This window comes from Pleurodeles waltl, chromosome 1_2 (assembly GCF_031143425.1).
Source record: "Pleurodeles waltl isolate 20211129_DDA chromosome 1_2, aPleWal1.hap1.20221129, whole genome shotgun sequence".
Taxonomy (NCBI): Eukaryota; Metazoa; Chordata; class Amphibia; order Caudata; family Salamandridae; genus Pleurodeles; species Pleurodeles waltl.
In genome coordinates, this window is record NC_090437.1 from 644,770,457 (window position 1) to 644,783,836 (window position 13,380).

Genomic DNA, 13,380 nt, shown 5'->3' on the forward strand with positions numbered 1-13,380 from the left:
ATTATGTAGTCTATCATATTTCCGCCATATACGGAAACACTTCCACATGAAGGAATAACCTGAGTCTGGATCTCCCTCCACATAAAGAATGCAATCTTCTGCATTTGCCATGTCGTGTGGATCAAGAGATCCTTCTTGGGGCCATTAACTCATCCGTGACACTAGTCGTTCAGTCCAGTCCACTAAATTCTCTACAAATGGCACAACACTGTGCCACCTATTCTCTCCTTTTGTAACTTTCTCACCAGCGGTGAGATCTGTATTGTGCCAAGCTGATTGAATACTCATTTTCTGCACTGATTGATCATGTAGTGTCAGTCTTCTCATAGTTTCACAAGATCCCATCCCTGGGTCTGGTTGGCCGTGTGTTAGAAATTGGGTTTTTGGTTGGCAGTCAGGTTACCCCCTGTCCAAGCAAGGACCCTCACTCTAGTCAGGGTAAGTCACATACAATCCAAATTATCCTGTGTCCACCCTCCGGTAGCTTGGCACTGAGCAGTCAGGCTTAACTTAGAAGCCAATGTGTAAAGTATTTGTGCAATAAATCATACAATAACACCATAAAGCACCACAAAAATACACCACACAGTGTTTAGAAGAATATATAATATTTATCTGATAAAATGCAGGTCAAAACTATTAAAATGCAATAAGTAGATATTAAGATATCACTGTAAAAGTGATACAAAGTGTCTTAAGTCTTTGTAAAACAAATAAATGTCTCTTAAAAACAATAAATGTCTCTTGAAAGCACAAAGTACCTGGTTCGCGTGCAAAATCTCTGCAAGGGACCGCAGAGAAGACGATGCATGGAAAATGGGGAGGTGTGCATTGGTTTCGCCCCTTCGCACACCGACTTGCGTTGTTATTTTCCACGCAAGGGAAGGCTTTGTGTCGATTTCAGGCGTGCGGTCTTGGTTCCTCTTTGGGTTGCGGGGGTTTCTGATGCCCCGGGGACTGTGCGTGAAATCCTGGGCTTGCGGAGCGAAGTCACAAGCGCTGCGTCGATCTAGTGGGCGTTGTATGAACATTTCTCCTGCATGGCAGGCGCTGCGTCGATTCCTCTCTGGAAGTCGGGCTGCGTCGTCCCGGGTCGGCTGTGCGTTGATCCGGTGGGCCGTGTGTCGAAGTTCCATTTGCAACGCAGGTGCAGTGTTGATCTTCTCCTTGCGAAGTCACGCTGCGTCGTTCCGGTTCGGCGTGCTGTGAATTTCTCACAGCGGGGCAGGCTGTGAGTCGTTTTTAGCAGGCTTTGCATCACATTTTCACCACAAAGGAGTCCAGTTGCAGGAGTGAAAACCTTTTGGTCCTGAGATTTCAGGGAATAGGAGGCAAGCTCTATCCAAGCCCTTGGATAGCACTTCTCAGCACAGCCAGAGAGCAGCAAGGCAGCAGGGCAACAGCAAGGCAGCAGTCCTTGTCAGAAAAGCAGTCCCAGTGAGTCCTTTGGCCAACCAGGCAATTCCTCTTGGCAGGTCTGGTTCAGGGATTCTTCACCAGCAGGTTTCTTGTCCAAAAGTGTCTGTGAGGTAGACTGTCTACCCCAAGAAGTGTCTAAAGTCTGTGGTTTTGGGTCCTCTTCTTATACCCATTTTGGCCTCTGAAGTAGGCTTACTTCAAAGGAAAAGTCTCACTTCTTTGTGAAATTCTGCCTTGCCCAGGCAAGGCCTCAGACACACACCAGAGGGTTGGAGACTGCATTGTGTGAGGGCAGGCACAGCCCTTTCAGGTGCGAGTGACCACTCCTCCCCTCCCTCCTAGCACAGATGGCTCATCAGAATATGCAGGCTACACCCCAGCCCCCTTTGTGTCACTGTCTGGAGAGAGGTGCAAACAGCACAACTGTCAAACTAACCCAAACAGGGAATCCACAAACAGGGAGAGTCACAGAAATGGTTTAAGCAAGAAAATGCTCACTTTCTAAAAGTGGCATTTTCAAACACACAATCTCAAAATCAACTTTACTAAAAGATGTATTTTTAAATTGTGATCTCAGAGACCCCAAACTCCACATGTCCATCCGCTCCCAAAGGGAATCGACACTTTAATCAGATTTAAAGGTAGCACCCATGTTAACCTATGAGAGGGACAGGCCTTGCAATAGTGAAAAACAAATTTAGCAATATTTCACTGTTAGGACATATAAAACACATTTCTATATGTCCTACCTTAAACACACACTGCACCCTGCCCTTGGGGCTACCTAGGGCCTACTTTAGGGGTGCCGTACATGTAAGAAAAGGGAAGGTTTAGGGCTGGCAAGTGGGTACACTTGCCAAGTCGAATTTACAATTTAAAACTGCACACACAGATACTGCAGTGGCAGGTCTGAGACATGATTATAGAGCTACTTATGTGGGTGGCACAACCAGTGCTGCAGGCCCACTAGTAGCATTTGATTTACAGGCCTTGGGCACCTCTAGTGCACTGTACTAGGGACTTACCAGTGAATCAAATATGCCAATGGTGGATAAATCAATCAACAATACAATTTACACAGAGAGCATAGGCACTTTAGCACTGGTTAGCAGTGGTAAAGTGCTCAGAGTTCAAAAGCCAACAGCAACAGGTCAGAACAAATAGGAGGCAAAAAGATTGGGGATGACCCTGCATAAGCAAAAATGTCCGAAATATGTCATACACCTGCGTAGCGCTTTCTGCCAATGTCTGTTGTTGCATTCTATTTTTGCGTATATATTTTACATTTCCTATAACACATGCTTGTGCAGACAACACTTTGTGGCAGGATCAGAATTCCTAATTGTGTGTTAATTATCCCAATCATATTTTCCCACAACATATTTAACTGATCAATCCTGATGAAATTTATTGGGGAAAGGGCCAAAAAAAGGAACTGCATTAAATGTGATGTGCTAAACATGAATTCTGCAAGTTATAGCGTTTTTCTAAGTTGACCTAAGTTGAACATTTGGTATAGGAGACATTTACCATGACACCAAACACTTTTCAAACAATCTCAATTTGCAGCTCACACCCTTTCAATCAGCAACAATATTTTATAAGCATAGGCATCCTAGCTCTCACTCCTCTGCCTCCTTTTCGCTCCACCGTTTGCCCAGTTGCAGCAACACGTTACACATGATTTGTGCATAGACATTATCTTCCTGCACAGCATCAAAACACTTTTATGTCCACTCTTCTAACCAAGTACAACCTACAGAGTACCTTGGCATCTGTCTGCCATATCTCTTCACGTTGGGGACAACATAATGCAACACAATTTAATTCAATATGCATGTGGTGTGTTACCGAGTGCATAGGGAATCAAGATGACTGCACTTTGAGCACAGTATAAATAAAATATCTGGTGCTTCAGGGTACTGTTTGTAATAAACTAGTAAATTCAATGATACAGAAATAAGACTTCTCTGTATCTTCGAGTACTGGGCTTTATTGTGTAGGTTATGTAGGTTTAGTATGCAGACTTTATTATTTTAACTTGTTCGTACTGAATAAACCTTTTATTTTATCCTCGATTTTTGTTGAATTACCATCAAAGGCAAATACGTCATCTATTTAGGAGGCTTTTAGGGATGCTTCACAAATGCTTTAAATAACAATTTCATAATTTAACTGTGTCTGATTTTGCGCGCACAACTAATTTTTAATCACAGATAGTATGACTGATAATCATATGTAAATGTGAAATCTAACAAGGGCTTCAGTAGTCCACATAGAAGAAAGTAAACAAATGAAAGACTGAATGGTATTGGTTGTGGTAAAGGAAATCTGCCAAAAGGGCTCTAAAGGAGGCAGGAATTAAAGCAAAAGCACTGCTGTCTGATCGTAACTATTTGATTAACCCCATAACGTCCAAACAGTTTACATTTATCTTCCCCATTTCCCTTTTCTATTTTCAACACCCAACTGAACTGGTGACTTATGAGAAGTACAAACTGTGACATATTGTAATCATATCTTATTTTACATTAAAAATAAACCCTGGAAATTCACTTTAAAAACCAAAGGTAGAAGGGACTTATTGTTAGGTGAAAATGTCAGTTAAAACATAGCGTTTGGAACAAACAAAACCCCTGCATTTCACGAGTTAGAGTCATCTCAAGTAACTGTAACTCATACTTAAAATCTATAAACTCGTACACTTTCCATGCACTGCTTGCACCCTCACATATTATCTGTGTGGTAAAGGCATTCATAGCAAAGTCTGCGCGGAGAAGGCATGTGAGGTAAAAACATGTGTCACCCATCACTCCCTGAGGACATCAAGAACTTCACATATGTTGGAGAACTGTACTTTCATCACACATATCTTATGGCCAACCAGTGTGTTCGCTGTGGGGGACTTCTAAGTAAGTGGGGGACTGGAAGAAAATGTAGAAGCTCCTGAGTAGGCTGATGAGGGTGTAGACGTTCATATTTAGAATGAAAGGGGGCAGGGTTTGTTGAGGGACATAGCAGATGATGTTTATAAACTTAAATAGAAGTAGACCACATTTAACGTCATTCCTACTTCATCAGGAATGATTATAAACACTTAGGTCTCCCAATGCAGTCTTTCAATTAATGTGTAGTGATAGACTGTCTCAGAACAGGCATGTGGTTTCATGATGATGCTGTTGTCATGGAGATGCTGTTGCACGGGACAAGAATGTTGTTTCATAGTGGCGTATCTGTAAGGGAGTCTCAATATCTAGTGTTTCAAGGTCAGATGGGTGTCAAGGAATCTTTATAGCAAAGCATTTGTACAAGGTTTTTAGTAGTTGAAGGTGGAGTGGAGTGGAAATTCAGCACTTTTACAATAATTTCCTGAAACCTGTGAGTCTACGAGTGTTGTGTTAAGAAACTTGTAAAATATAGCTACTTAAAGACTATCAGGCAAAGCATTTGGAGAATGAGATATGAGATTTTGTTTCATTTGAACATGTTTGAGCTCTTTAGGTCTGACGTCAACCAGGACCTATTGATTTTTATAAAATTATATATGCAATATACTTAATTATAGGGGTTTTCAGCCAGATTTTTTCATCCATTGTTCTGCCTGTGTGCCATTCAGATTTTTGTTCAGTACACCGGAGGATACAGCAAGGGACATAGGGTCAGTCCACTTCAACCATTGGCACATCTCTCTGTGAGTGACGACATTTTGCTCTTGCACACTTACACACCCAAAGTAGTCCCTTTGAATAGTTTTAAAAACTGCATTCCCCAACGCTGCAAAGCCAAATGTTGGAGCCAATGGTTGTTTAGAAGGGTGATCTGTGTGACATCGCCTCCATTCTGTGTAAAACTGAACATGTGGAGTACAGAATTGTTCTATGATCAGAGGATATTTTAAGAGATACAGAAGATGGAGTTCAGAGGAGTTCCAAGTGCTGTTATTTGATTAGTGAGCCTGCTACCAAATTCGTTGTTAGATTCTCAGGACATGAAAATATGTTTGGGCTAAAGGAAATGTCTTGGAAAGAGTGTGGGTGGTGCAATTGAAGGGAGTCTGAGTAGGAGTTGAATTATCTTGCGTAGATTTTTAAGGCTCCCAACATGTTGGCTGCAGGAAAATTGCAGAGGGGTCATGGCAAGGCTCAGAGGTTGCAATTGGTCATTTAAAATCAAAGATATGTTTTTTTGTTATTTGCGATTTTCAGGTGGAATCAGTCAGGGCTGGAGATTCGGTTGTGCCAGAAGGCAAAGGGGAGGCTTTATCTGCTGTTTAGCCAGCAACCGATTGAGCTTTGAGAATACAAATCACAATCATTGGAGGTAAGAGGGAAAGGATATAAATAATAATGTGCTATTGGATTTCAAAGTCTTCAGGTAATAGTCCTCCTTTGGCCAGATTCAGGTAAATTACAAACAATGCAAAATGTGTTGCAAAAACACCAGTTTCACACCATTTCCTCATTTTTCTTTGACAATCTTGAAACGGGGGGTAGTTACTACATCTGGTAAACACCTCAGCCCGTAGGAGTCGTGATCTGCTAGGTCACGTGAATATGTAAAGACAACGAGGTCACGCATAACCAGGGTCTTAGCCGTGCTTTTCAAGTTTTGTAGAGCCTGGGTATTACAATGTAGGCTCAGCGGTTAACAGTGACAGATACGCAAGCATGCTTTTACAGTTGAGCATGAAGCACTTTTTTGCGTCGACGATAACCATATACTTATAATTAGACTTCGAATTTGAATGTGCCTTCAGTGTATGTTGTGACCTTTTTATAACCTTGAGAATGTCGGAAGTAAAAAAAAACGTGTCGGCTATTTCCAGTTTACTGTATGGAAAACAGGAACTGAATTGGCTGTTTTCAGTGTGCTATGTGGCAAAAATAAACAAGGAAAATGCGAACACAGGCAGTGACTTTTTTTCATTGTTATCATTACATTCAACATTGGTTTACTTCAATCTAATCTCAATGACAGTTTTGCTGCGCAGCTTTGTAATGCTGTTTTTGTTGGATAAAACAATTCGTTACCTGGTAGCAACAGACTATCTGTCCCTGCGGCCACACTGAATATCACACCATTTGCTAGATGCACAATATTTTTTAGACCTGCCGGTTCCTTTTACCTCTTTTGCCTCTACGTTGTTCAATTTAAAAAAGGAGTGATTTTTTTTAATTTGTTTTTTAGGTGAGTGTTATGTGTACCATCTCTCCTAAGACGGAACGCATATTCTACTGTGAAAGATTCACATGCATTCAATAGGGGTCGTACTAGAATGTTAGCTTTATTCTCACAAACCAAGTACAAACATTAACACTTCACGATAAGTAGGTCCTAATGAAAACGAATTGGAATGTAAATTGTGCGCAAGGATGACTAGTTAAAGAAATCGGAAGTATATTGGGAACTTGCTGTTGCAACTGTTACCTCGTATTAGTTGGCCAGCTACAAGGGCATTTTCCAGAGGCCAAAAGTTCAGGAAACCCCTTTTTTACGGACTGCTCTCAAAGCATGAAGGGACTGTTCACTGCCCTCTTGCAACTTTCATCAGCCGGCTAGTTTAAGGAGATTTGACAGGGGTGATATGGCAGGAGAGCAGTATTACATTCCCCCGGCTAGCAGGCTTCCTTCCCCGGAAGTTTGTTTGTAAACAGAATGGCAAGTTCCATTAGGAGGAGGAAAGGCAGAGAGGATCTGAAACAATCTGAGACAAACTATCTGAAACAATAAACCGCTTCAGAAAGCTTCAGCGGAGACACAGGCTGCACAGGCATGCATTTAGGTTGTATGTGTTTGGCAATCATACAATTAGAGCGCTAATTGATAAGCGCGTTTTCATCTTTTATTGAGCACAGAGGGGCGCGCGCCTCCTAGTTCATCCCAGGTCTTTTTTTCGCTTTGAGAGTCTGGTGGGTGGATTTGTTTCAATCTGCAGAGACTCTCAAACCTGCTTCTACTTAGAGCGTGCAATGCAATCAAAATAAAGGAGCAGTCGCTTCTGTGTAATGTAATTCAAACTTAAAGGTAAAGGAAAGAAATCGAAGTGAAAATGGACAGAAACCTTAAACCACTCTCTTTAAATTAGAGCAAAGCCGCTCATAATCGATTGCTGCTGTCCCTTAACAGATCCCAGATGAAGAGAGATAATGTTTTTCATTGGTATCACAACATCTGGGCTTCAGATCCTGATATGTTACCTCTCACCATCCTCTCCTTCCTCATATGTTTTATCATATTCCACACAGCCGTGTGACAGGCAGTTTGAGAGCACACTGCGTTGAGCCTCATGTTGCTCCATTCGACGCTTGCACTCATCCACTTTCTATGGGGTTCTTATTTCTAAATGGCAAGCAAATTAGGAGTCGTAAAATGAATCAACCAATCCTATATCTTTGTGTTTTTCTCTACTCGTGGACAGCCAGGGGTTTGATTTCGAAACCAGCCCCGTGATGCACAGTAGCGAATGCAGAGCTGGAGGCGAACTTGGAACAGCAGAATTTCATCCCTGCATAGGCATTCGGTGGGACATTTTTAAGACACATTGATGCAGTGGTCCAGAAGATCATCTGCTCTTTTCAGTGTCAACGGGAGTAGAAAGAAGAAACGGGATACCAGGTCCAGCTTTCACTTTGTAAATAGATGCCACCTGCCATTGGAAGCCAGTAACCATTCAGTGCTATCTGATAGAATGAGCACTGGCAAATCTCTAAATTATTTCCTTGTTAGTTCTGAGGAAGTGGAAATGCTTCTTTGTTATCAGTTGTAACTCACAAGATTTTGCAATGTGCGCATTGTGATTCGCATTAGCAGTTGTGAAAGGCTCTGCACATTTGGTCATTCCAGGGTAGGACTCTGCTTTCGAAATGTGCTGGCTTTTGAATTCAACATTCTTTAGTAAATTTGACAAAGCATAGCTCAGTGAGTGAATGCAGACACTGCTAACGCCTGTGTGTGCAAGCTTCTTTTAACTAATATATATTCTGGCGGGGCTTTCCTCACCTTTTATCTTACTAATTTAGAACATTTGAGTACAGTTGTGTGTGTGTGTGTGTGTGTGTGCGTGGTAGGAAAATAAGAGAAGAAAGTTACCAGAAGGAGGCTTACTACTCTGAACCTTATTTTACGCTGTTTGGTCAACTTAACACTTTTGGCGCACCAGAATAAAATTAAAATTAAAGCATTATTATAGAATTAAAGGACAATTAGGTTTTATGCATCATAAGGAAATGCATTCAGCGTCATAAAAACGTTCTTAATTGGAGGGGTATGATAAAGGTGTATTATTTCAGGGAGTTGAAAGTGGGAAGATTGCCAAACAGATGAGTCTGTGTGCCCATAAATAGTGCTCCAATTGAAGGGCTAATGGGACATTACCAATTGGGACATTGCCAATATGTGTCCCCAACTATAATATCCCTTTAACCATTGTTTTTTCAAGTTAATTTCTATGTTTTTTTAATCTAAAGTAAGTTGTACATTGCTGTACAAGGTGCTGAGTTGGCTGCACCACCCCTGTCTCACACAGCCATGGCACATGCCCTGTGCAAAACCCTCTGTGGGGTGTGGAGGAGTGCATGCTGTGGCTCACAGTGGATATGCACATTCATGGCAGCATAAAAATGCAATTTTTTTACATTTGGTCCAAAGGCTCCCCACATGGTCCTGGGGGTCACAATACCACTATCCTTACCCTTTATCCCTAATTTTAATTTCTTTTGTATGAATCTGGGACTCAGTATCTGAATCCTAATATGGTGGCCACAAATTGTCCTTCAGGTTGCAGCCAGACAATCACAATGCATGCTTGAGTTTCCATCCATGGTGGAACTATAATGTTAGAAATGGGGTCTTTGGTTGGCAGTCAGGTTACCCCCTGTCCAACCAAGAACCCTCACTCTAGTCAGGGTAAAAGAGAATCACCCTCAGCTAACCCACTCTCAACCCCTTGGTAGCTTGGCACAAACAGTAGGCTTAACTTCAGAGTGCTATGTGTAAAGTATTTGTAACAACACACACAGTAACTAAATGAAAACACTTCAAAATGACACAAAACAGGGTCAGAAAAATAGAAAATATTTATCTAAACACAAAAAGACCAAAATGACAAAAATCCACAATACACAAGTCAAGTTATCACTAAAAATGCAAAAAGAGTCTTCATGTAATTTTAAATACACACCAACGCTGTTAGTGTGAAAATGTACCTTTGGTGAATAAAAAATACCCCAGCAAGTGTGAGTGTACATCAAAAAGGGCTTGCGATGCGTCAATATCACTCACTGTGTTGTTTCTCCTTTGGTCGGGTCGGCGTGCGTCATTTCTTCTCTCCGCAGAAGATCCGGTCAACACTCTCAGGTCCAGGCGGGCCTTGCGTCGTTTTGACACGTCCAGCGGTGTTTGCGTCTGAAATCTAGCTGCACGATGATCTGAAAACCACACAGCATGGGTTGCGATCTCACCAGCCTCCGTCAGCGATAATGTGCATCTTTTCTCCAGCCCGGGCGTCGATCTTCGGGTCGCATTGCAGGCAAGCATCGATTTTCAGCCGCAAAGCAAGCGGTGCATCTATTTTTTAGCTGCAGATCAGAGTTGTGTCGATCTTTTCCCCGCACGGCGGTCTGTGCGTGGATTTCTTACTTTTGGGATGCCAGCTTCTCCTTTCAGGGTCCCAGGAACTGGATGGGCACCACTTGGCAGAGTAGGAATCTCACCAGAGACTCCAGGTGCTGGCAGAGAGAAGTCTTTGCTGTCCCTGAGACTTCAAACAACAGGAGGCAAGCTCTAAATCAAGTCCATGGAGATCTTCACAAGAACAAAGGCAGCACAAGATCCAATCTTTATCCTCTAGCACAGGCAGAAGCAGCAACTGCAGGAGGGCTCCACAAAGCACAGTCACAGTAGGGCAGCTCTTCTTCTTCAGCTGTACAGCTCTTCTCCAGGCAGAGGTTCCTCTTGGTTTCCAGAAGTGTTCTAAAGTCTGTGGGTTTGGGTGCCCTTCTTATACCCATTTTGCCCTTTGAAGTAGGCCTACTTCAAAGGAAAGTCTCTCTTGTTTGTGAAATCCTGCCTTGCCCAGGCCAGGCCCCAAACACACACCAGGGGGTTGGAGATTGCACTGTGTGACGGCAGGCACAGCCCTTTCAGGTGTGAGTGATCACTCCTCCCCTCCCCTCTTTCCTAGCACAGATGGCTCATCAGGAAATGCAGACTACACCCCAGCTCCCTTTGTGTCACTGTCTAGTGGGAGGTGCAACCAGCCCAACTGTCAAACTGACCCAGACAAGGAATCCACAAACAGGCAGAGTCACAGAAATGGTTTAAGCAAGAAAATGCTCACTTTTTTAAAAGTGGCAATTTCAAACACACACTCTTAAAATCAACTTTACTAAAAGAGGTATTTTTTAAATTGTGAGCTTAGAGACCCCAAACTCCACATGTCTATCCACTCCCAAAGGGAATCTACCCTTGAATCATATTTAAAGATAGCCCCCATGTTAACCTATGAGAGGGACAGGCCTGGCAACAGTGAAAAATGAATTTAGCAATATTTCACTGTTAGGACATATAAAACACATTACTATATGTCCTACCTTAACCATACACTGCACCCTGTCCTTGGGGCTACTTAGGGCTCACCTTAGGGGTGTCTTACATGTAAGAAAAGGGAAGGTTTAGGCCTGGCAAGTAGGTACACTTGCCAAGTCGAATTTTCAGTTAAAACTGCACACAGACACTGCAGTGGCAGGTCTGAGATATGATTACAGGGCTACTCATGTGGGTGGCACAACCAGTGCTGAAGGCCCACTAGTAGCATTTGGTTTACAGGCCCTGGGCACCTCTAGTGCACTTTACTAGGAACTTACTAGTAAATCAAATATGCCAATCATGGATAAGCCAATCAACAATACAATTTACACAGAGAGCATATGCACTTTAGCACTGGTTAGCAGTGGTAATGTGCTCCGAGCAGTGCTTTAAATGGGCCGGTACTCTCCGGTACTGAGTACCGGCACTTTTTTATTTTGAGAGGGAGAGTACCGGCACATCTCAAGAAAAACGTAATACTTATAATTGGAGAGTACCGCCACTTCTCAGAAACAAGCAGGTACTCTGGCACAGAGTACCTGCAGTTCTATTTTCCCATTTAAAGCACTGGCTCCGAGTTAAAAAGCCAACAGGTCAGAAAAAATAGTAGGCAGGAAGCAAAAAGATTGGGGATGACCCTGCACAAGCAAAAAAGTCCAAGATATGGCATAAAATATATACACATTTTGGGCCAGATTTAAAAGTCCCTATCACCACCAGAGCGTCACTTTTAGTGATGCTCTGATGGTGCCATGTACAGGGCTGTATTTAGAATGTGGTGTTAAGCCACTTTTTGTGGCTTAATGTCACCTTGTAAATACAGCGCCTTCACATGCATCACTTTGCTTGGAAGAGGCATGCAATGGGTGTTGCTGTGGGCATGCCACAGAAACACCCATTGCATTTCTACGCTGCCCCAGATTTACGAGTTTTTGTAAACCTGAGTCAGCGCCAAAATCTAACGCCACCCCAGGAGTGATGTTAACATGGAGCAACGGGGAGAAATGCTTTAATTTCTCCTCATTTTTTGCTCTTCCTATGTGTGCTCCCTTACTGCATAAAAATAATCTCCCACGCAGCACAGCCATCCTTGCACCATGGCTCAAGGGTGGCTGCATTGGCGCTGAGCAGCAAAATTAGCACTGGTGCTGGGGCAACACAGGGATGCACCGTATTCTATTAAATACGGCGCATCTCTGCATTTTGAAAGTGATGGAGAACTGTGCTGCAAAATGTGGCGCAGAGTCACGCTCCGTCATTTTCTTTTAAATCTGGACCATTGAGCTTAATTTGTCAAAAACTATGGAACAGACTTCCGCCAAGTCATTAAAAGCACGCTTTCTGCATCTAGATCTTGCTTTCTGCCAAAAGTGGTGTAATTCTGATCAGCCATTTTAGGTGTAGCTGTGTTGAAAGTTCCTATGGAAAATTTAATGGGAAAACATGTTTTTGGACCCTCTTTTTTCTTGGTTCTCCCTTGATGTATAACCCAAAAACTTTCCAGGAAGAATGTGAGGTGAATGAGACTTTTTCTTTGAAAGGTTTGTGACGATTCATCAAATGGCACCAAAGTTATTAGCAAACCAAAAAATCGGTACTAACTATATCTACGTAGTGATGGCTGAAAATGGGGGGTGGTGGTCACCAATGGGTAATTATAGTTAGGAATACATTCCATAGGAACACAATGTTTTGATTTGCTAATAACTTTAGAATAGATAAATCTTCATGAAACTTTCAAAAACAAGTATGGTCATCCATCTCAGCTCCTTCCTGGAAAGCTTTGGGGTGATCTGCATGCAGGGGCTGAGAAAAATGGGAAGTGGAGAAGTCCTAAAACAAATACAAATTTTCATAGGGATACTGCAAAAACAGCTGAACAAAATTGCAACAAATTTAGGTAAAAGCTAGATCTTGGACCAGAAGGCATGCTTTTTGAATGTGTGTGAATCCATTGCATAGTTTTTGAGAAATTAAGGTTCAAAATATGTGTATATTTCATGCCGTGGATGATTTGCTGACCTAACAGATATGATCTGATTGGCTGCTACCACATCCACACAGAGGTAATTACATCCTTTTTCACTGCCATGGCCTCATGTGAGCCGCGTGGATGATGGGGAGCCTATGTTTCCAGTGATATGTCAGAAGACAGATATCACGACTAGTGACTAGGATTGCAGTGCAGCATAGGGCTGGCTGAGTGGTCAATAAGCCTTGTGCAGGCGCAGCTGTGCACCAATCAGAGGTGGGAAGGGGGCTGAGTGTAGTGAATGGAGCATTTTTCAAGCAATGCGAGCCCCTCTTTACCCTGAGTGTCACTTCTGTGGTGTTCCCTGTGGGCTTTGGGATCGGTGCTGTTATGAATGCCACAAA